Genomic DNA, 23944 nt, shown 5'->3' on the forward strand with positions numbered 1-23944 from the left:
TAATACAATAATTAAACTAGGCTGCTAGGTGGTATTAACTCCAAGACACAGTTAGTGAAACAAAACACAAAATAAACAATACAAACCGGCGCCGATACAGTACAAAGGTGAATATTAAAGTCCAATGGTATTAAAGTCTCTAATGGTGGATATCTGTTTGTATGACTTTCCAGCTTTTCCACAGGATGTTACTCCATACATGCAGAAAAGAGACAAAGAAAACACATCATAGTGCAAAAACGCAATGTTGTAACATGCAGGACAAAGAAGACAAGACAAACACAACATAGAACAAGCAAGGCTGACTAATATTAAAGAGTTGATTTATTACACACAATAAAAAGCTGTAGCAGATGTGGGATCCAGTGTGTTAAAACCAGAGTCCTACTTACAGAACTGCCACAGATCATAAGCAGAGGTATGGGTGGACGGTGACCGGCTGCAGCTCCGTCCGAGCACGTGACATCCAGGGGTCTCCTTCGCTCCGCGACCGGAAGTACGTCACTCCAGGCGACTCTGTAGCTCTCCAGGGACTGTCAATCAGCCTTAGTAGTAATTGAGTGACTGTCCCAGTCTTCCGGAATCCAAAGGAGATGAGTAAAGATCCCAAGGAGGTCGAGGCAGGAACAGCATACAATGGTATGCAAGTCCTGGAGAGCTACAGAGTCGCCTGGAGTGACGTACTTCCGGTAGCGGAGCGAAGGAGACCCCTGGATGTCACGTGCTCGGACAGAGCTGCAGCCGGTCACCATCCACCCATACCTCTGCTTATGATCTGTGGCAGTTCTGTAAGTAAGACTCTGGTTTTAACACACCGGATCCCACATCTGCTACAGCTTTTATTGTGTGTAATAAATCAATTATTTAATATTAGTCAGCCTTGCTTGTTCTATGTAGTGTTTGTCTTGTCTTGTTTGTCCTGCATGTTACAACATTGCGTTTTTGCACTATGATGTGTTTTCTTTGTCTCTTTTCTGCATGTATTGAGTAACATCCTGAGGAAAAGCTGGAAAGTCATACAAACAGATATCCACCATTAGAGACTTTAATACCATTGGACTTTAATATTCACCTTTGGACTGTATCGGCGCCGGTTGTATTGTTTATTTTACTGTACTGTATACTCTGACTATTGGGAAAGAAAAAATCTGTGCCATACTTACCTGTATCATACTGTACTTACAATACTACTGCACAGTACTACTTTCCTGATGCTTGCCCATTACTCGCGATCACAATGGGCAACACAGTCGCAATATGGTCTATATATTTATTGCAGCGTTCCACGGTGAGTACATCGTTCCAAAAACTCATTATGCCTTTCAACAACTCGTCCTTTTTGGAGGGTTTCACCACTTTCCGGATATGGTCCTTCAGCTGATGCCAGACCATTTCGATCGGATTGAAGTCTGGCGATCTGTCATTGGAAAAAAAGGACAATTAGTTTAAGAGATTCAGTACACAGTAAAAACAGTGGGGAAAAAAATGAGACACAGTCTACTGCACTTACTCCGCTGGCGTCTTCACCCAGTTGATTCCGCACTCAAGGATATGCGCTGTTGACGCGGTGTGCTTCGGATTGTTGTCCTGGTAGAAGCGGTGACCATTGGGGAACTCTCGTGTGATATATTGCACTATCTCAGGGACAATGTTGTCTTGGAAGAAAGCTTTATTCATTATTCCTATAGAAAGAAAAGAAAAGTGCTCAAAAAACTGCACAATAGTACAGTACAGCGCACACAGTAAGGTTACACTAGTAAAGTACAGTGCATAAGGCTACATTATATTTGATATATTTTACCTTCAAAGATGACAATGCATCCTGGTCCACGGCTAGAGATGGCACCCCACACATGCAGCTTCACGGGGTGTTTTGGCCACGGCTTCAAAGCTATGCGGCCTTTTTTGTGGAATGCAAAGCTTGTAAATTTCTCCAGCGACACAGTAGACTCATCAGTGAAGATGCAATCCTGGAAAGTCTCCCCATTGTCGATCCATGCCTGGGCCTGGACCACTCTTTTGATTTTGTTTGCATCCCGTATCATGGGGTACGCTCTGTAATGACAAGGAATAAATAATTTTAGTGGTACAGTACAGTTTCCTAAACAACACTTTTACCTCCTGTACTGTCCAGTACTAACCTCACTAATCCAAATTTCCATCCAATACTGCGTCTCATCTTCTTTATGCTGCTCTCGGATACAGTGAGATTGTGCTTTTCCTGCAGAGTGTTTTTGACACTTAATGCACTTTTCTCATCATTCTCCTCACTTATTTTGTCCACCAGAAGAGTTGCCTCCCTACAATGTAAAGAAAATATATTGTTTTATTAATATGCAGCAATATAAAAATTATATATACTGTTGTACTGTAATATAAATATAAAAAAATATATACTGTTCTATAAATATAAAACAAATATATACTGTTGTAATATAAATATACAAAATATATATACTGTACTGATATAAATATAAATATACAAAATATATATACTGTTGTAATATAAATCATCAGAAATAACAAAAATATTAGATTTAAATTACAATATTTTTTTTTAAAGTTGTATAAATATACTTACGCGGTAGGTACCCTTGGTGCCCTTTTGTGGTCTCTGTTTTTTCCGTGTGCATGAAAACTCACAGTGGTTGCTGGCACAACGATGCCAGAAGTAGCTAACCAGCGTTGGATAGCAGCAATTCGGTGTCCGCTCGTGTACATTTCCTTAATTCGCATGCTGAGCTCCATGGAAATCTTTTTAACAGGCATTGCTGCGAGTAGAAAGAAATACAAACACAAGAATGTATATTTGATGTTTAGTCGATGTGTATTCAATGTGCAGTGAATCCACAAAATGGATGGTGTATTTATACGGTAATGACTCACATTAGAGTACGCCCACTTTCAACACCTGTACCTGGTCACCATGCATAAAAGGTTACACACTTTGCATAGCCCACCACTCGATAATCTTTATCTGAACTTGCCCTTGTTCAGATTCTGCATTGTGCCACCTGCTGCCATGGAGCAACCCCGATTCTACGGACGCAGGAACACACTCGCCTCTGCCGTGCCTGTCAAGCAGAAAAAGGGAAAGGCGGTTGCCATTTCCACGCCAAGGCAAAAGCGACATGCTAAGGCCAATAAAGAAAACCTTCTGCTGACCCCAAAGGCTAAGGGTTTTCATAGACGTCAGCCTTATTATGTCAAGAAGATATACGGTGATGTACTCTCGATGCAAAACGATTGGCAGCCAACCCATCAATCCCGCAGACCACTTCCTCACATACGCTTCGACGACTCTGCCATCGCTGTCCCGGAAATCTTCAGTCCGTCTTCTCCACCCCTTGTCCTCGACGCTGCCGCTGCCCTCCCAGAAACCCACAGGCCATCTTCTCCGGTTCAATCCGACGACGCTGCCTCTGAAATCCACGGGTCACTTTCTCCTTTGCTCTTAGACGACTCTGCTTCTCGCCCGGAAATCCAAAAGTCACTTTCTCCATCCCTCTTCGATGACGCTGCTGCTTCTCCTCTACCGGATAGCTTCCTCCCAGACAACCTACCATCGCCCGTCGCCTCAAGCACACCCGCTCCCAAAAGACCTACATTCGCTCGCATCGATACGGTGCCCAAAATCACCCTGTGCGATCTGCCACCGCCGCCCAGGGAGAAGTATAGGGTGAAGAGTGCTGGTGCACCCCACCAGTATGCCTTGTTACTTTTTAAGCACCATGTTCCCTACTCGTTGTACTGCGACTGGGCCTTCAAAGTGAACTACGAAGGAAATCGCGTTAAAAAGGCGCTTCCTGCCAATTTAAGAAAGAACATTCAGGATGAAATGCGGCACTTTTATCCAATTACAGATCCTGTAATGAAAGGCGTTCGAGACTGCATTAATGGCGTTTTGCGCCATGCAAGGAATCGGCCATGGACGGACAATGTGGAGGACTTTCTGTAAGACCATACTGTTGTGCTGAACTGTATTGTACTCTACATGATTTGACCTGCAGTCAAAGGAGATGTTGTTGTGTGTTTTTTTACTTGTATTTATACAGAAATGTTTTAACTTGCTGTCCACACACATAGGACCTGCACAATTCCAGTCCCTGAGGGCCGCAAACAGGCATGGTTTTCAAGGTTGTCCTGAAAACCTGCCCTGTTTGCTGCCCTCGAGGACTCTAGTGGTGCAGGTCTGACTGACAGTTTTGCGCACCATCCCACTGTACTGTATATGTTTCTTTAATAAAGGAGATGTTTCGTTTGTATACTGTATTTTATGAATAAAGTTTTTTTTGTAATCACAGGTAAGACCATACTGTTGTGCTGAACATGTATTGTACATGTTTTGACCTGCTGTACTGTACTTAAATAAAGGCGATATTGTTGTGTGTTTTTTTACTTGTATTTATACAGAAATGTTTTAACTTGCTGTCCACACACACAGGACCTGCACAATTCCAGTCCCTGGGGGCCGCAAACAGGCACGGTTTTCAAAAGTTACCCTGAAAACCCACCCTGTTTCCTGCCCTCAAGGACTGTACTGGTGCAGACTGTTTTGCACACCATCCCACTGTACAGTATATGTTTTGACTTGCCGTTCTTTAATAAAGGAGATGTTGCGTTTTGCTTATTTTATGAATAAAGAATTTGTTTTTAAAACATGTGACTGTAAACCATACTGACTGACATAAATGTTTTCACAAATGTAGCAGTAAACCATACACCTGTTGATGTTTTGAATTGCTGTGCACTTAAAATATTTCTACATTGTACAGTATTTGTAAATAAATGTTTTTGTACTTGCTCCACCAATAAAAGAACATGTTGATTTGTATTACATTGTTCCATTTGCTCCTTTGCTACTGTAACAAAATACAGTGTTTCTAGAATGTCAAGGCATACTGCACTGTATACTGTAGGCATGCTCAGTATAAGAATATTAAAAAAAAATAGAAGACACAAACTGTACTGTACTGTATGTACTGGCACTGTATACTGTAGAAGACACATAGGGCCTCATGCAGAGAGCAGCGCAAAAAGTGAAAGCGGCATTAATTGGCGAATTCTGCCTTGAGAAAGGCAGAGACCGGCAAGTTTTAAAAAAAGCGGCATTTTTTTTTTTTTTTAACAGAAATTCGCCGCGCGGCTGGAGAGATTCTAATCTCTCCACTGTTTAAAAACGGCCGTATGCAGAGAGCAGCGAACGCCATCTAGTGGCTGTTCGCGCCAAAAAAATGGCGCGATTTTCAACTTTTTTCCTCTCCACCAAGCAGCTGGCGCTCCGCGGCCGGTTGAGGAAAAACAAAAAGAAAGGTTTTACTGTAATGGTCAGCCCCCTAAAGAAGTTCCCAGCAAGTCCCACCAATAATTTTCTCGGGGGGCGTCTCCTGTTCACATGCGCCTACCGTCAATGTAATGACACGCATACTGTATGCATTTCAAGAAGGTTCCAATGCACATGCGCCTAGCGTTCCACCAATACAGTAGTTCAGTATCTGCAGTACAGTACTGTAGGAGCCGCTCAGCCAATAATATTGCTTACAGGAGAATCGCTTGACTTTTGAATCGCACCGATATTGATACTGTATTGTCAAAATAAAAAAAACACAGAAAATAATACGGCAACAATACTCACCATAGAATTTCCCATTCAGCTGGCCCCGGCGCCGGTCCACTGCCAGTCCAGCGTTCTTGATCATCAACGTCGATGGTTTGCAGCGGGACTAGTCCACCTGTAGTCAGCTGATGAGGCTGGAAATTGCTTAGGTACATGCAAGCTTGATCGAAACTGCACGCGAAATCCGGCTCAGGCTCAGGGTTGTCACTGACGGCGGGACCATCATTGGAAGCCGGTGCTGGTGCATTGCTTGGCAGCGACTGTCGTTTCTTAGTTGGTTTTAACACAACCCTTCGCCTTTTGCCGTCATCATGATCATCGAAACAGGAAAAAGTCGGTGATACATACCAATACCCTCCAACAAATTGTGGCTCAATACGATAAAAACAGGGATCGCTACATAACCTTTTCCTTATTGCACGCTTCCACGTATGAGGAGTTGGCAAAAATTTGTAAAAGTCATAGTTTTCGACAAAATACTGATAAATTGAACAACTGTTGCCATCTTATCCTCTGTTGCATTAATCGCGGCACATATCAAATACGCGTAACTTCTGTCGGGTTTTTGGAAAGCGGGCTGCACTTGAACACTCATGGCAGGCGGGTCTCTGGAGAATACTGTAACCGAAACTGGTCTTTGTCTTTCTTTAATATGAAAAGCCTAAATTGATACATTTTTGCAACCTCTTCCTTCAGTCTCAAGGCCAAGTTACAATAGCACACTGTGGTATCTTTTTTAAACGAAACACCTGCAAGTCGACACATTACTGAAGCGCATGCGCATTACAATTCATGAATATCTGCCATCTGGCGGACACACGAAGAATTGCAACCTATTAAATCCGAACCATTCTCAATAAACGCATCAACCGCGCGTCAGCCGCGCATGACCCGTGGCTGGGAACGCAAAATGAACGCGGCATGCGCCAGGTGAAGTGCGTCGCATTCCAGGAAAAAGCCAGGGAAAAATCAGCGATGTGTTAGAATAAAAGCTGCCGCAGCAGTAGATATGCAATCATAATGTAACAGTGGGAAATCAGTGGGAACTACAGTATGTGGTATTGCTTATGTTTGTGAAGAAAAAAAATGAAATATTGTTCCTATACTGTACTTTAGTGCAATTTAATATTCTTGCATGAAAACAATACATAAGACTCATTCATGAATAAATTGCTGTAAACTAGGAAATCAATTACCCAGAGCAAGTCTCAACATAATCTAATTTTACCAAATCGTTGTCAAGAACATCTTCATTCTCATTGTGTCTCATAATTATAATACCAACTAAAGGAGGTCTCCCAAGCTGAAATGAATGAGGTTTGGCACCGGAGACCCTCTGCCTCCCACCAATTCTTTAAACAAAAACAAAAGAAAAACACAAGGCGGAACTGCTCTTTTAAAAGTTAGACATTTTAACACAAAAGTTATTTCGCTATATGTTACAGTCATATTGTGACACCTGAGCTACTGTGTATTATAATATAGGCTACTGTTAAATAATACCATTGTTAAATTTGAAGACCTTCCTTTCATCTCATGCTACTAAAGTAGAACAGGTATCTGTAATGCTAGGGTGACCAGAAGTCCCAGTTTAGCCGGCACAATCCTGGATATTCATGAAATTTCCAGGTGTTCTGTCAATTTTCTCAAAATCGCTTTTCCCTGTTTAGACTCACTTAAAACCGTAAAAATACACACTACATATTTCTATGTGACTATTTCTATCATATCCAAGAGAAAACATTTTAAATATATTGGTAAACTCAAATTAAACAATTTATCAATGTAAACCAAACAATCATTTTGCTATTGGTTTATTAGGAAACTAAAATAAATCAATAAGTAAGTAATATTCCCGAAGAACAGGTATTATTGGCCAATAAAGCCCTGGCTGGAAGAGTTGAAGGACCGAGACGAAGCCGAGGGATTTTAACCCAGGGGGGCATTATTGGCCAGTAATGCCCTGTTCTGGGGGGATTATTACTATTATAGGCTAAATGTTGGCTTTTTTCATAAAGTAATAGACACTTTTGTATAGATATATAAATCAGAACTATGCTGATGCACCTTTGTAGGAAAAAGAAGTAAAGTAGCAAATGAGAGGGGAGAGAGTTGGGGGGGGGAGGGAGAGAAGACAGAGAGGTGAGGGGGGAGAGAGAGGGGGAGGGGGGAGAAGAGCGAGAGATGAGGGTGGGAGAAGAGAGAGGTGAAGGGGTGAGGGAGGTGGAGAGAGCCAAGGGTGGGGGAGAAGAGATAGGTAAGGAGGGATTGAGAGAGGTGGAGGAGGGGAGAAGAGAGAGAGGTGGGGGGGAGCGAGCTGAGGGAGAGCAAGGCGAGGGGGTGGGAGGAGAGATGAGGGGGTTGGAGGAGAGGGAGGTGAGGGGGAGAGAGAGAGAGAGAGGTGAGTGGGGGAGAGAGAGGTGAGGGGGGAGAGAGTGAGGTGGAGGAGGGGGGGGGAGAGGTGGAGGAGGGGGGGAGAGAGAGGTAAGTGGGAAGAGAGAGGTGAGGTGGAGAGAGAGAGGTGAGGTGGGGAGAGAGAGGTGAGGTGGGAAGAGAGAGAGGTGAGGCGGGGAGAGAGAGAGAGGTGAGGCGGGGAGAGAGGTGAGGGGGGAGAGAGAGGTGAGGGAGTGAGGGTAGGGGGAGGTATTGAGGGGGGGAAGGGATGAGGGGGAGAGGTGGGTGAAGGGGAGAATGGGAAGAGAAGTTGGGAGACAGGGATTTTAACTACAAACTAAAAAAAAAACATATATAAATTACCTTAGCAGAAGCTATACAAGTGGTGGAAGAAATATTACTTTGTTGCAAGTAACAAAGTTACTATTTGGGACGCCAGCTTCTGACAGCACTAGCAGCTGTGAGAGAGAACCTGTATGTGCTGTGAGAGAGAGCCTGCATGTGCTGTGAGAGAGAGTCTGTATGTGCTGCCGTGCTCTGAGAGGAGAGGAACAGAGATGTCGCGCTCCCCCTGCATCTCTGAAAGGTGAATTGGCAAGTTGCCAAAAATTCCGGGCATCACTGAATGAATAATGCCCGGAATTCTAACCAATCAGAGAGCAATTATAAATATTATAATGGTATTTGTCTACCGTCCCCATTTATGCTGTATTATAGACTAAAGCAGTAAAATTCCGGGCATTACTGAAATCAGTAATGCCCGGAATTTTACTGCTTTAGTCTATAATACAGCATAAATGGGGACGGTAGACAAATACCATTATAATATTTATTTTTAAGTGATGTAATTTGTTTTATAAATAATCTTTGAATGTGTCGTGGTTTCTGCTTTTGAAAATCTGGTCACCCTATGTAAGGCCAAATTAATGTTTGTTGTTCTCTCACATCGATGCCAATACTCTGAATTATCAGTTCACTCTGATGACGAATGAGTAAAACTGGCAGAATTTAGAAATTAGTCAGCACTAAAAAGGAATTGTGCTCCATTTGCTATTAGGCTTAATGTTGCTATGACAACATTGCTTATTAGATTATCATTGATACACTGAAAATAACAGTTCGGTTAAATAAAGAAGTGTTTTTCAAAGTAAACATGATATTTTCTTTACTCTTAGATACATAATACTTACTTCCCAAAGTATACATCTATCAATGAAAATTAGGATACTAGTTCAACCATTTATTTAAACCTATTTGAACGGATTGGACACGTAAAGCCTCCAACCCCCTTTATTTAAAGAAGAACATATGTTGTGTTATTATTGTCATTTAATTAAACTTTAGCACAGAACTGCAGAGATATAAAACTGAATGACTATCATTTCCTGGAAAGCAAAGACATGTTTTTGATTCATTGGGAGTTTCCCAAATAATGTTTCTTGGTTTTTAGCAAGATGAGTGAGCAATACTGTACCTACTGTACATGTCATTGCAATGTATCTTTATTTCTCAATGTCAGTAGCGCATTAATAGAGCGAGCTCTGAAAGAGGTTAAACAAATATTGCATTGCTAGATCTTAAATATCTTCTAAATATGTGGTGGGCAAGTACTGGCCATTATCTGCTTACCCCCAAATTAAAAAGATTGTGTTTACTTTGGCTCAAACAGTCTGAGAAAACCATCGCTGCTAAATATAGCAATATGCTATTTATGGTCTCTACTGTACTTATAGTGTATCATGTCAGGCTGCCACTCTGCTTCTCTCCTCTCTTAGGCGTCAAATGAGCCCTGGGAGTTCTTGTATTAACTATTTCCTTGCCATCAGCAATGGTTTGCTCCTCATCCATGCTTTGTTTGAGCTTCTCCTCCATACAGCATTGGTTTGGGGTTACTTGCCGAATTACCCAGGCATCTTGAAACAGCAGTCTCCCCACATTAAAAGCATGTTACGCCTTATAAACCTTATCTCATGTAAAGTTTTCACAAAATCTACACTTTCCAATTGTATTCTTATTTTTCTTTCATACGCTATAAAATACATCTGCTGATCACTGGTAAATGTAAAGTGGCTGTTTCTCCTCTCAGAATGAATTCAAATGATATTCCAATGTTTAGTTTTCTTCAAAATTAGACATTATTTGTTGAAATTATCTCAGAAAGAGAACTTTCCAGATTTAACAAAATTTGAAAGACTTTGTATAAAAGGTGTGTATCAACAGAGGTTGATCTCAAGAATATATGAGGAATTAATTCTAGCAACAACTCCTCAGAATCATAATTATATGTTAAAATGGGCTGAAGATCGCAATGTAGAAATAGATAGGGAAACCTGGGAGGATATCTGGGAATCGGCAGCTAAAACTTCAATTTGCACGATAACGAAGGGAAATATATACAACATTTTATTTCAATGGTACCTAATCCCGAGTCGGCTGATCCAGATCTCACCAGGCACATCAGATTTATGCTGGAGAGGATGTGGCCTGAGAGGAGATATGGTACATGTATGGTGGTCATGTCCACAGATTCAAAAGTTTTGGACAAAGATCCAGAATATGTTACAGGAAATTACAGATACAAGAATCACTATAGACCCACTAACGTATTTATTAGCAAAGCCTGTTGAAGAGGTATCTAATACGATGAGAAAAATGATCTCTATTGTTCTTACAGCACCCGTTGCTCTATAGCAGTGGCGTGGAAGAATATAAATGCACCACCGAGACATACAATAACTAAAAGAGTGAATGAAGTTAAATTAATGGAAAAACTTTTAGCTCAACTTAATCAAAAATTAGGTCATTTCTATAAGGTATAGGAACTGTGGCCTCCGGTTTTTAGGTAGAATCCTGATCATGATTGATTGTTATCCCTGGTCTCTTTTACCTTTTAGCCCTTAAGCATTCCCTCCCCTTCCCATTCCTTTCCTCTCTGGCCCCATCTTTATCTATCCTTTTTCTTTATCATTCGATGTTAAAAAATAAAAATTACTTGAAATTAAAAGAATCCAAAGAGATTTATATATCGATATGCAACATACAGAAAATAGTAAAGAAAAATTGTTAGGAAGATAATTGTTTTTACTAAGATAGATGTATAAATATTGTTCCTTTATCAAAATTGTACATGTAAGTAAGATGTTCATTTATTTAAGTAAAATAATAACAAAAAATATTGAAATAAAAAAAGAATGAATACAAATATCATTTATTAATTATCACATTGCAAAGGAAGTTTGATGAAAATCCAAGTAAGATCTACAACGCATGTTACTGTTGTATATAATCCTATTAATCAGTAATCAAGGGCAAATGGCCAAAATAACCTTTTAAGGAAGCTTCCATAAAGAGTGGAGAGCTACATCACGGTGGGTAAAAGTCTAGTATTTTTTAACTATATCAAAAATATAGGATGTTTTTATTGAAACCATGTTGTATTTAAATTGGATATCGTCTGACTGAGTATGGAACACTGTGGACCAACCTCTATCCTTTGTTGTAGGGAGGCTTTTTTCAGGAATGGGACATTTGGTCACGCTGTCTCGCTGCAACCAAGTCCCCGCCGGCATTTAGCCATAGAGGGACCTCTACCGCTGAATCCTCCGCCTACGGCCCTTCTACGGTAAGGTAACTTTAGGGGTTTTAGTGGTTAGGATAGGGGGTTCACTTTAGGGGTTTTAGTGGTTTGGTAGTGGGTTCACTTTATGGGTTTTAAAGTAATGGGTTAAGGTTTTTAGGGTAGGGAGTATTGTTAGTATTAGGGGTTAATATTAGGGGTTTTAGAGTAAGGGCCAAGGATAGGGACTTACCTTAGCGGCGAAGTGGCCGGCAGCAGAGTGTCCCCACGGTACGGTTACTTGCAGCTAAAGCAGGGGGGCGCAACCTTTTTTCCCTGCGCCCCCCTGCCGGCGGTCACCATAGCAATGTGACGTCACACGACCTCGCTGCATCATTTGACGCCGTGTTGCCATGGCGACGCGTGTGGAGCCAAGGTAAGTAAAGGTTTACAGAGGCCCTGCAGCTCCCCCAGCATTCAACTTAAGTGCCTTCGGGAATCGCACCTCCCCCCCCCGCAGGCAGTCTCGTGCCCCCCCTGGGAGTCGCGCCCCCCAGTTTGCGCACCGCTGGGCTAAACGACAGCAGAGAATTGGTCTCAGCTAGACAGGCACGACCAAATGTCCTAGACCGGTCTTCTTATGTCACAGTGTGTTATAGATACAGCTGCCCATCTTCTCACAAGTGCTTCGTAAGAAAAAATATTATTTTGTTTTTAAAATAATTGAATGTAGTTAGTATGCTTACAGTACACAAGGACACAATTGTTGTACAGTTACAACATATTTGTAATTAGTTATTTCTGAACATGTTTAAGCATGTTCTGTACACATAGACATGCAGAACACATTAGGCTATGCTATGGAATTTATTCATTCTGAAAATCCTTTTTTGTTTTCATATTTCAGAACATGTAAAAACCTTACCACGTTTCAGGCCAGAGTCAAATTACTCTCTTTAAATAAAATGTGACACATGCACTAAATGTGTTCTTTGTAGAGACATAGGAATAATATTATTAGAGAAATGCACGTGTGATTTTCTAGCGTTATTGCTCGTCTTACCCATACCTCGATTTCAGGGTGGTGTCTTGGAGCCCTTACAAAAACCCACCTTTAACACAGATACAAACAATTAGAAGAAAATAGGTTTATTGATAACTAAAAAAATATAAACTAATAACTAGCGCACCCCTCAAAATTGCTCCGTAACCAAAACATAATTCTGAGGTATAACTCCCGCATGTACCTCAATTCGCCAATAGCCTCCCAAGCGAGACATTCCAAACAAACATAACAACTGGAAGGTCATTCCCATACTGGCTGCCCAAGTATGACGCCATCTTCCCCCAAACAACTACTGGCGGTACCTTAGACCAGGGGTGCGCAAAGTGGGTGTAGGGGAATGGTGCAACATTTTCTGGGGGGGGCGTAGCGCTTATGGAGGCCCCACACTCTTCCCCACAACATTTAAATAAAATGACGGGGGAGCGCATGATGCCTCTGTATGTCTCTTACCTTCTCTCCGGCAGCTTCTGGCGACGTGTCGCTATGACAATGCAGAGTCAAATGACGCCACCGATGCCGGAGAAATGGTAATGGGAGGTGGGGTGGTGGAGTGAGGGGGCAGGCAGGTGAGTGCAAACAGAAATGTTTGTGCTCCCCTGCCTTAGACCTCCCCCCAGGGAGCCAACCTCAGCCAGGGTTTCATCCCCCTCAACCTACTAACCGGCACAGACACACACTCACCGGCTTAGACTCAGACACACATACACACACTGACCAGCACAGACTCACAGACACAAACTGACCAGCACAGACACACACTGAGCAGCGCAGATTCACAGGCACACATTGACCAGCACAGACACACTTCCCACACATGGTGACTAGCACAGACACATGGTGACTAGCACTGATGCAGACACACACAAAGACTAACAGCCAAACTGAGTGAACTAACACACATTAACTGACGTTCACAGATTCTAACCTGCGATAACAACAGGAGTGGCTGCAGAGAAGAGCAGCCAAGTGAAATATGTCTGCTCACAGGGCCCTCTAATGTCAGATCTGTAACTGCACTTTCCTCTCTTCCTAAGGCCTTGCCCCCGCTGCCCGCCACACGAGAGCCCTCCCCGCAATGGCGTCAGGCCCGCTGCGAGGGGGGGCAGCAGCGCTCGCGCGAGAGCTACTCCTGCTCTCAATAGAATTGAGAGCAGGACTCGCGTCGAGCGATTAGGCACGCCCCCGGCGGTTCAGCCAATGAGGGCGAACCTGCCGGGTGACATCATGGCCGCGCCCCCGTCACTCCTTCCACCACGCCCCCTTGGTCTCTCCTCCTGCAGTGAGCTGCAGACCGGGGAATCGGCTGAACGCGCCGCCAAAAGCGCAGGCGCGCGTTACAGCTGAGATACCGGGCCTTAGCCTCAGGTCGAGCTTATAGTGGCTGTGGCACTACGTGCACACACTTGCGTGCATGCATGTGCACGCAGGCACAATGCAGTACTTATCAGGTAAACAGAGTTAACCCATCAGGTGCATCAGAAAATGGCATAGCAGCCGCTGCGTATGTATAATTGCTGTCATGAAGTAAGTAAGAACACAGTGTCAAATGGTATATGTACTCTCTCTTTGCAACTGGCCCAGCCTTGGGCACCAAATGTATTGCTCTGGTACAACTCACTGTTATGCAGACTGTGTCTCCAAATGAACCGCGTTGCACCGCCAACCCTCCCGCAACTGCACCGTCGCGGAGGGCGGTCACATGACCGGCGGTAATGTCATCCAAGAACGCTGCAGCCGCCCGGCGTGCTATCCAGCAATGAAGTACAGGAAATCTCTCCAACAGGAGACAGGAGCGGAGCACAGCCGTAAAGCAAAAGAGGACAGCTAAGGTGGTGACTAAAAAAGTTTATTGAACAACAGTGTGCTGCTGAAACGTTAGAGGATCCATCAGCAGCATACTGTTGTTCAATAAACTTTTTTAGTCACCACCTTAGCTGTCCTCTTTTGCTTTACGGCTGTGCTCCGCTCCTGTCTCCTGTTGGAGAGATTTCCTACAATGCAGTACTTGGCTATAGTAGTTAGCCAAGAGCCTGCCGGCAATGTAGCTCGTTGACGCGGCTGCATTTTGAGATGACAATACGTTTTTTCTTCACAGGGGGCTGCCGCGTGAAGTCAGCGTCACGTGAGCTGGGTTAGCCAATTAGGGCAAACCAGCTTCGTGATGCATCCGTGACTGGTCCACCACACCCCCAAATGCCTGCAACACTATGAGCACAAATCTCCTGTGGTATCTCAGTGCGGGACAGATGGAGCTCGCACTCTCGCAAGCAAGAGGAGTGTATGAGCTCCGCCTAGAGCTGCCAATCCTAATATTTCAAATCAGAGCATCCAGGCGGCCAACTTCCCTCCTGCCCCCCAGGCCAGCCCACCCCTGTCCTTGCTTTTCTATGCATGTTGTTAGAAAAATTATTAAAATACATGGCAGCGTGTTATCACACAATAGCGTACACTACTTTAGAGTATGCTAATTAAGTATGTACTTTATTATTAAAAAAAGAAAAGCAAAATAATGTAAAGAGCAAAGCAATTTGATGATATTCAGCAAATAATGATATCCAGCAGCTAGGGATTACAAATATGCCTTAGTCTGTTTTCCCTCATATGCATTTATACTGTATTATCTTTTGCACTTGTTAGCAATTCTATCTATAGTATGTTTGCCTCTACCAGTATTTTTGTTGTTGACCTTATTCATTGGTGATCAAAAGCCATATTTATTTAGAAAGGAAATTGGTATACACATTACTTAGGGGATACAGACTAGTAATGCTAAATAAAGTACAGAGTAATGCTTCAAAATTAGCATATTGTGTTCGTACATAGAGTATGCTAAAGTGCTTTTTTAATTTGTCTTACAGGTAAAATGCACTACGGGAAGGAGTAAAGAAATGTACAGACGAGACCACGAGTATTCTAAAGCCTGCCTTAAACTAGCCCTGTTACATTCTGGGTATGTGCTGGGTGTAACCTGGCTAGTTTAAGGCACGTTTAAGGCATTTCTGCATTGACTAATGACCCATAGGATTAACACAGCAGGGGTCCCCCGCTGTTAATCTGATGGGCCATTAATCAATGCAGAAATGCTGGGTCTAGTTTATGGCAAGTTTAAGGCATGTATCCAGCATGTACAGTACCTGGTGTACCTTGGTCTTTTTGGCGATTGCCACTGGTTTGTGTTAGAATAACCGTGGACACTACAGTACTGTCCTTTAGTGGAAATCTCCCTCGGGGAGTATGGGAGCTTAATAGCCCAGGTTTTGTTTCCACATGTAGCCAAGTCCCTGTCATTTTGGTGAGGCGTGCAGTGGGAGGAGTGTGGCAGCCATCTTAGTATGGCTCCGCATATGCAGCAGCGGGACTACATATCCCAGAATCCTCAGGTGGGAGGAAGACCACATGGGACTGCCCCAGCTACCAGGAGGGACAACATATCCTCCACATGCAGAAAGCACGCAAATCAGTCCTGACAGAGGAGCAAAGGAAGGTAGTGTCCAGACAGCAGTGCTTCCTGGACTAGGCCTACACCTTAACCCCATAGGTCCCAGTCATGCCCTGGCCCATTTGAGAGAAGTGTTGCAGGGAAGGCCCCAGATAGGGACGCTTGCCATTATTATTATTGCTGCTCCAGTGACCGGACGCCCACGCGGCAATCTGTGGCCTGGGACCAGGCCACAGTACTTTGGAAAATTGTGTGTGACCCTCCGGCTGGAGCTCCCACCACGAGGAGGATCGGGACCCTTAGGAGAGAGGGGAATTGTTGTCAGAGGCCCCGCTGTGTGGGACCTACTCCCACACACCTCTGCAAGTTGCACCTGGGTACTAAAGTATCCAGGCAGGTACCCAGCATGCACCAACATTAACAGGGGGTAGCGCTACCTCACATTTGGGTGGGATTTGCTGGGACGGACACCAGGGGTTATTGGTGCCACAGGACCCTCAGTACTTTGGGGGAACCACTGTGTTGGGGTCACTGCACTATACTGTGTTACGTAGTATTGTGTGTTATGTATAGTATTGTTACAGTAAAGATCAGTTTAAATATATATATATATAGTTGTGTTATTGCTTACTGCTGTTGTATTGGTTCCTTTAAAGGGTTATCCCACCCACGCCGGGATCCCTCATAGGTGGAGGCGCTGTGCAAAAGGAGAAAGAGCTCACCCCAGGCTCCCAGAAGCAGAGGAAATGTTTATTATTGAATAAATATATTTTTTCTTTCATACCACCTGACTCCCGGGCAGTGCGCTGCTTTCTCCTTTTTGTAACTATTTGAAATTAAAATAAGGCTTTATTGCCTGTTCCTTTAAACAATGCAGCAAACAAAAATATACATAAACAATAAACACATATCCCTGTGTAAGGGCTAACTTACTTCCCAAGTCCCTCTCTGCAAGGCTGGGAGTTGGGGGAAGCCCCTTACCCACTTATCACGCCAGTCTCAGCAGTACCTTAACACAGGTGGCATTTCAGGTCAGTGGTGGCCAGATAGGTGTCTGCTTGATTGCCAGGCATAGAGGTCTGGTCCCCTTTTGTTTTGCTCCCAGAACACTGCCCTCATTTTCCTTATGTCAGCACCCTTGTGAGCTAAGGAATCTTCTTCCTGTTTCTCAGATCAGACTTTTTCTAAAAGTCCTAATCAGCCAGGTGGAGTCTGGTTGATTGCCTGTGTACTATTAACCAGCACACTGCTGGATTTAGAGACAGCTTCTCTCAAACAGTGATAAGTCCCTGTTACCGGAAGCTTAGCCAATATCAACACATAAGCAATTTTGAGCACATTGTCTATTATCATTTATTTCCCAAATCACAAAAATCCAAAACTAAAGATACATGTGTTATTGTAGACTTGTGGACATTGTTTTTGTTTATGATAAAACTGCAATTTGTGAAAAGATCAGCAAGAAAATACTATTAGTCTGGCAGCTCTGGCCATGACCCCACCAGTCATGACGACAAAATATCTTTCGAGTGCGAAACAGTACACAACAAACTGGTATGTGCTCCCTCTTTCCTGAACTTTGTTGTTTAACTTTAAATGAAGGTGTGTGGCTGCGCTGTGCCATGGTACATATTTGCTTGAAATCACCTTTTCTAGCTTGCTATATAAACATGTTGACGCGCATGTACCTGTTTTGCATTTATTCCTACGAGTTGACCAGAACAAAAGAAAGCAAAGGCATAAAAATATGTATTTTTAAATTATACATGCAAGATAGAAAATCAATTATGCACACAGGTAATCTCCTTTTAAGGAGGGTAGACAAAACAGCAGCAGTAAAAAATGTAATTAGATTAGTGTTTTTCAACTAGGGTTCCTAGGAACCCTTGGATTCCCTGGGCATCCCTAAAGGGTTCCCTGCAATTTTCTGGTGATTTGAAAATTGTACCAAATACAGAAGAATGTACAATGCATCTAATCACCAGCACACTATTAGAGAGGGTTGGGGTTCCTTACAATGCATCTAATCTGAGATGCGCTATTAGAGATGGTTGGGGTTCTTGCAATGCATCTGATCTCAGACACGCTGTTAGAGATGGTTGGGGTTCCTTATAATGCATCTGATCTCAGACACGCTGTTATAGAGGGTTGGGGTTCCTTACAATGCCTCTGATCTCAGATGCACTATTAGAGAGGGTTGGGGTTCCTTACAATTCATCTGATTTTAGACACACTATTGAGAGGGTTGAGGTTCCTTGCAATTAATCTGATCTCAGACATGCTATTAGAGAGGGTTGGGGTTCGTACAAGGCATCTGATCTGAGAAGCTCGAATAGAGGGGGTTGGGGTTCCATCCAATGCATATGCTCTCAGACAAGGCATTATAGAGGGTTGGGGTTCCTCAGAATTTTACAATATAATTATATGGTTCCTTAACCAAAAAAAGATTGGAGGCTACCCATTAGGGAGAAGATTTGTCATTATGCAGGATACTGTGGACCTAATACATTAACACGCACATCTTTGTAAAACAGGTTGTAAATGTAAAAATGTCACTAATATATTTTAGCTCAATTGGTAGGAGAGCAGGAATTGCTTTTTGTTTTGTTTAAACATAAAGCCATTCCTTTTACCCGCTGCATACCTCACAAATGGACGAGTGCAGGTAATATGTACAGTTTTTGTTTTTCATTCATGTCTTTGGTAAGAGTCTTTAAAAACAAACAAACAAAACATACTTTCATTAGTATTAGATAAAAGACAACACTTGATTTCAGATGCAGATTCAGCAAAACTAAATGGTGGCACAGTGGGCTGATTCCCCATATACCCTGCACAATATTATACAACTGTGGTAAAGACCAAAGATCGCAAATGCATCCTTCATTTTTTTCAAAGGTGGCAAAAAAACAGTTTTTAGACAACTGAAGGCAGCAGAAATCTATAATTATGCTATTGAATTCTCAAAGAAGGTACGAACAATAAAAGTCACTGAGGATATGTATCAGGTGTCACAAATTTGATACTGTACAATGTTCCAAAAAAGGATGCAAGTTGCTCAGTTTTGATGCTATGCCATTCTGGCATCATCATGCCGTATGAAGGTGATGTGCACTAATTTTGCTCGACCTGCATCAGTTTGCTATTTGGCAAGTGGTTTAGGAGCAGTTAGGTGAGGAGTAGTTTGAAGCCATAGTCTAATTCGATATATGACAGTTCGTGTCAATGTTAAGGAGCAGGATTGCGTCAACTCAGTGTACCAGCTCCATCTGGTGTTAGACTCATGTGCTCCATGCACGTTATAAGAAGTTCATTTACCAAGCTTTGCACATACAGTTTGGCGAAGGAGAAGATTGAAAGAAAAACGTTTGCTTCATCAAGAGAGCAAATTGCTACATACTGAATACCTTAATTACTTCAAGGTAGCGTGTAAAGGGTCGGTACTTGCTTTAATGCGTAATTCCACCTACATTATTCATATATTTTTCCTTCCATTTACATTTCTATCCTCAACCATACTGCCTTATGACATCCTCTTTTTTTTTCTATTATGGAAAAGTATCGATTTTACTTTGTAAAATGAAAGAAACACCTATAAAAAGGCAAAAATACTATAATATATATTGCATTTTCTATTCCATTTATTGTGACATTCACAGTTAGTATTTGCACAGCTACTACAAACGCTTACATTTCAAGGGATGGTGTTATATCAGTGAGTAACTTCACTTTATTGCAACTCCAATAAGTGGAGAATGCATCATTATGAGAGACAGGAGAAGGCATTCCAGGAGTTAGGTTACTATGACACACAAACACTGTCAAGATCAGAAAATAGAGAAGAATCCTCCCCCAGAGTTGAGTTACCAACCTCCTCTATTTGGGGGTCATCAATGTCCTACTGTAGGTATCACCAGGGCCGCTTTATACATTAGGCCGACTAGGCACAGTGCCTAGGGCCTACGAACCTTTTAGGGCCTACAATATTTCACTTGAAAAAATACCTAAACAAAAAAAATCGAAGAGGAAACAGCAAATTTTAATTTAAAATGCCTTCGAAGTATCGATACCTTTAAATATTGAAACAAAAGTATTGATGCCAAATATCGCTAGTATCGAAAGTAACAAGCAAACAATGAAATTAGCATAAAAATTAGTAAAAATATCAGACACAGGCCTCTAGAAATAAAAGTGCCTAAGGCCTACGAAGGTCTTAAAACGGCCATGGGTATCACATGTAGTATTGCTGAGAGTAGGGAATTCTGACCATGGGATTTATGTTTACAGCTTCGAAATTTAACGACAGGTCACACAGTCTAAATAACTATATGAGCTGAAATGTATGACTCACAGTTGCCATTTCTGATGGGCACTAAATTGTATATAGTGCTTTACTGCCAACTTCAATACCAGGTTGTAACATTTTATGAATGTAACCAAAAGAGTTGTTCTGTCCTAGGTTTCCTGGGGTTCAGAAACTTTGACAGGCAGCTAAACTAACCCCCTTTTTTCACGTAAAGATGGAGTCTTCTTCGAATCTCTGTAAGATTTATTTACAGGAAGAAACAAACAGAAACGGAGGGAAAATTTTCCAAAATGCACAAAATAAGGTTTATGGTAAAAAAAAACAATACTATCTCTTAGAGGGCAGGAGTGAGACAAGCCACAGACTGCCAGAAATGAGAGTACAAAACTGCTACAGCACTGAGCAAGGAGGGATAAAACAGGAAACACTCCTAGAAGTAGAAACAAGACCCTAGGGGATGGGGAAGAGTAGTTGCTGATGGCAACAGGATGATGGACAAAGTTACATAGAAGCAGAGAGAACAGAGGAGTTTGGGGGGACTGATGTAAAGGGTTACTAAGCAACTGCGGGAGAAAAACAAAGCTCGAGACAGAGCATCTTTTTTTTGCACTCTTGTGCTAACACCAAAGTTCATCCTAAAACAAATAGTATTATATGTGTAACGTTTGGTGTTATGCTGGATGGAGCAGTCTTACCGTGTTTGCAAAGTGAAAGCGCTTAACTTCTGTAGGTTAGAGCCTCTTTTGCATTTCCTTTACAAGGATATAGTAAAAAATAAGTAACAGTGCCAAGGCGTTTACTTTAATTGTATAGTCTTACAAATGAATTAAACATAAATCTTATGTATTTAAGGTAGGTATTCCGAGGGTTGTTGTGTTGTTTTTTTAGCCATTACATTTACATTAGGAGTGTGTATGTCCTTTTGTCTACATCTGTCAGACAAACACAAGTAAGGTAGAAGTGATACATTGAATAGCCAATACGTAGCTAAAAAGAGTATACATTTTCAGGACCACAAAAAGGTCTCTTCTTCAGGACTTGGGAAAATAAAAACGCTTGCACACTTTTTTTACCGCGCATATTTTGAACTTGTACAGCTCATAAACATACTCTTTATTAGCACATTCACATCTCTCCGACAGGTATATGAACCTGCCTTTACTCACTATCTCTTAGCACACACTACTTCCACTGCAGTCAGAGATTCTGGGTAGGGATATGCAAATGAGCACTCACAGTGTGTCACTCTTTGCTTCTAATCCTTTTTACATGGACCCCTATAAGCTTATGCCTGCCACATTACTCCACTTTTTCAGCACAGCCTGGGTTAAAGAAGTGCATGGCCAGTAAACCTACTCACAGACAGCTGTTTTGACCTTTTGGGTCTCATCAGTGTGAGTATGGTTTACTGGGGATGCAATGTGAAGCTGGAAGTTGGTACAAACAGACACAAATAAAGTTATGGGGAGTAAAAAAGTGACAAAAACCCTCCACCATATAGCAAATAAAAATACCACTGATGTGCACATTTACATGGTCTCAGAGAGGGCCACAAAAAATGCTTCTCCCCATTAGCTGTTAGCATATAATGTTTCCACTGCAACAGTAACTTCTCTTTTAGTATCTCAGGAACTACGTGGCCCGCAAAGCTCAAAATAATGTGGTTCATCTACAGATGACTCCCTAGTTCCAACAGTGTACAACATAAAGTTAATTAAACAATGAGCAATTGGGATTGCTGCTTAACAGTGGTAGTCTATGTTGTGCGAATTCCAGGAGGAGCATGAAGGAGAAACAAAAAACACACAAAGAAAATCTAAGTGCAGAGGTACTCAAATAGTTGAATGGATGTTGATATGCTTGGCTCTAATGAATTGCCTACTTACAAACTGTAAGAAATGTGTAACGGTGTTTCTGGAACCTCCTGACCCACCCAATCTCAGATTGGCCCCTGTGGTCTAACCGGTCCCCATTACATGGTAGTGTCTGGTGGTGCACCTGTTGGCAACAGGACTCCTGAGTCTCCCGCATGATGTTGGTATGGGGATATCAGCAAGACAGGCAGCTGAGATAGTGTGCGTGAGTCCTACCTACATACAGTGCAGCGCCTCCACCTCATCAGGATCTCTGCGTCCGCAAGGAGATGGTTCTGATGAGGACATCCTCTGTGGTGCCTTCCTCTGCGGAGTAACTTCACACTCACACACGAGGGTTCTTGTGAATAAGGGCATCTTTATTGATGGTTCAGGCAACTGCCCCCCTCAGCAGTCAACTCAGCCACTCATTCTTTTACAGCACTCTCCTTCAGAAGAATCTGCCCTCCCAATGGAGTTGGATCACCTCTCCCCTCAGGGAGATCACCCCCTGTGCCAGGTCCCTGGACACAGAGTAGGCACTTTCTTTGTGCCTGTCAGCCGTACTGCTGTAACCTTAGAACACTCTCCAACCACACTTGAACTTGGAACTTCAACCAACTAGTTTTGGGCAGTGCTGTGCCTTATATAACTTAGGGAACAGCCACATCTCTGATGTCACTAACAGTGGACTCAGAGCATGTTACCACTCCCCTTGAATACATATGACACCTCACCAGGGTGTGAGGGCAAACCTCCATGATTGATGCTGGCAATCCTATATACTTACCAGGTTTACTGCCAGCATGAGAGAGAACTGTATACCATTTTTAAACATGGCTACAAATGTAAGCGCAGTGTACAAGGGGATATAAATCTCTTCCCAGCAGGTAGGATAAGTTGTGATGTATTCTCAGGCTGGCACTCCCACAACTGGTGGAACACAGCTCAGCAGGAAATACAATCGGACAGGATACCCATAGGAAAGACAAGGAAGAATACCATAGCACAGACAAGCTAAATACCAACACTCTGTTTATGGTTAAAATATGAATTGCGCACTTACAATAGTGCAGAATAAAATGGGCTAATATACACAACAGTGTAATGGAGGATTCATGCGCCGAGCAGGCTCACCGTCCCTTCCATCCGCCTCTATCCGACCAAATCTGAACCACACTTCACAGCAAGCACGGAACAGAAGCTCCTGCTCCACTCGTCCTTGTGGGTCCTCGTGGATGCGGCGTGTGACGTCACTTGTGATATATATTATTTTATCCACTATTAAGTAAGGATCACTCACAAAGCTTTTTTGCGCCTAATTTCACTTTGTACTAGTAACAGTGGTAGTCTCACATCATCAGCTGCTAAGTGCAGAGTTTATGATCTAGCATATTTTTTTATTTAGTCTTGTACACTATGTATTTATTTAGAAAATGTCTGTGATATTTAATCTACAGATAATATGGAATGTAACGCACTTCTTATATTTCTCATATTAGATCTTAGCCAAGAACATGTATATTTTCATACAGAAATGTGCACAACGTCAGCACCCTACATGAGATGGTTTCATTTCAGAATACACTCTTAATGGCCACACATTAGAGTTATCATTTGCAATTCTTGTGGGTAGGCAAGTATATATATATATATTTTTTTTTCTGCCTCCTTCTTGAGGTGAAGCTAAAATGCACTTGAGGGTAAATCCTC

At 42.4% G+C, this 23944-nt stretch overlaps 1 protein-coding gene across 2 annotated transcripts in view; it reads right to left on the bottom strand.

Moving 5' to 3' along the window:
- SLC38A4 (solute carrier family 38 member 4) overlaps positions 1-23944 on the bottom strand; it is a 114397-nt gene that overhangs the window by 63813 nt on the left and 26640 nt on the right. The window contains exon 1 of one of the 2 annotated variants that reach the window (XM_075600136.1): positions 21074-21145. The exons of the other annotated variant lie outside the window; for it this stretch is intronic. The gene's annotated coding sequence lies outside the window, so the exon portion shown is untranslated. Of the gene's footprint in view, positions 1-21073; positions 21146-23944 lie in introns of those variants that run through there. 2 annotated transcript variants of the gene reach the window in all.

Source organism: Ascaphus truei, chromosome 5 (assembly GCF_040206685.1).
Source record: "Ascaphus truei isolate aAscTru1 chromosome 5, aAscTru1.hap1, whole genome shotgun sequence".
In the NCBI taxonomy this organism is placed as follows: Eukaryota; Metazoa; Chordata; class Amphibia; order Anura; family Ascaphidae; genus Ascaphus; species Ascaphus truei.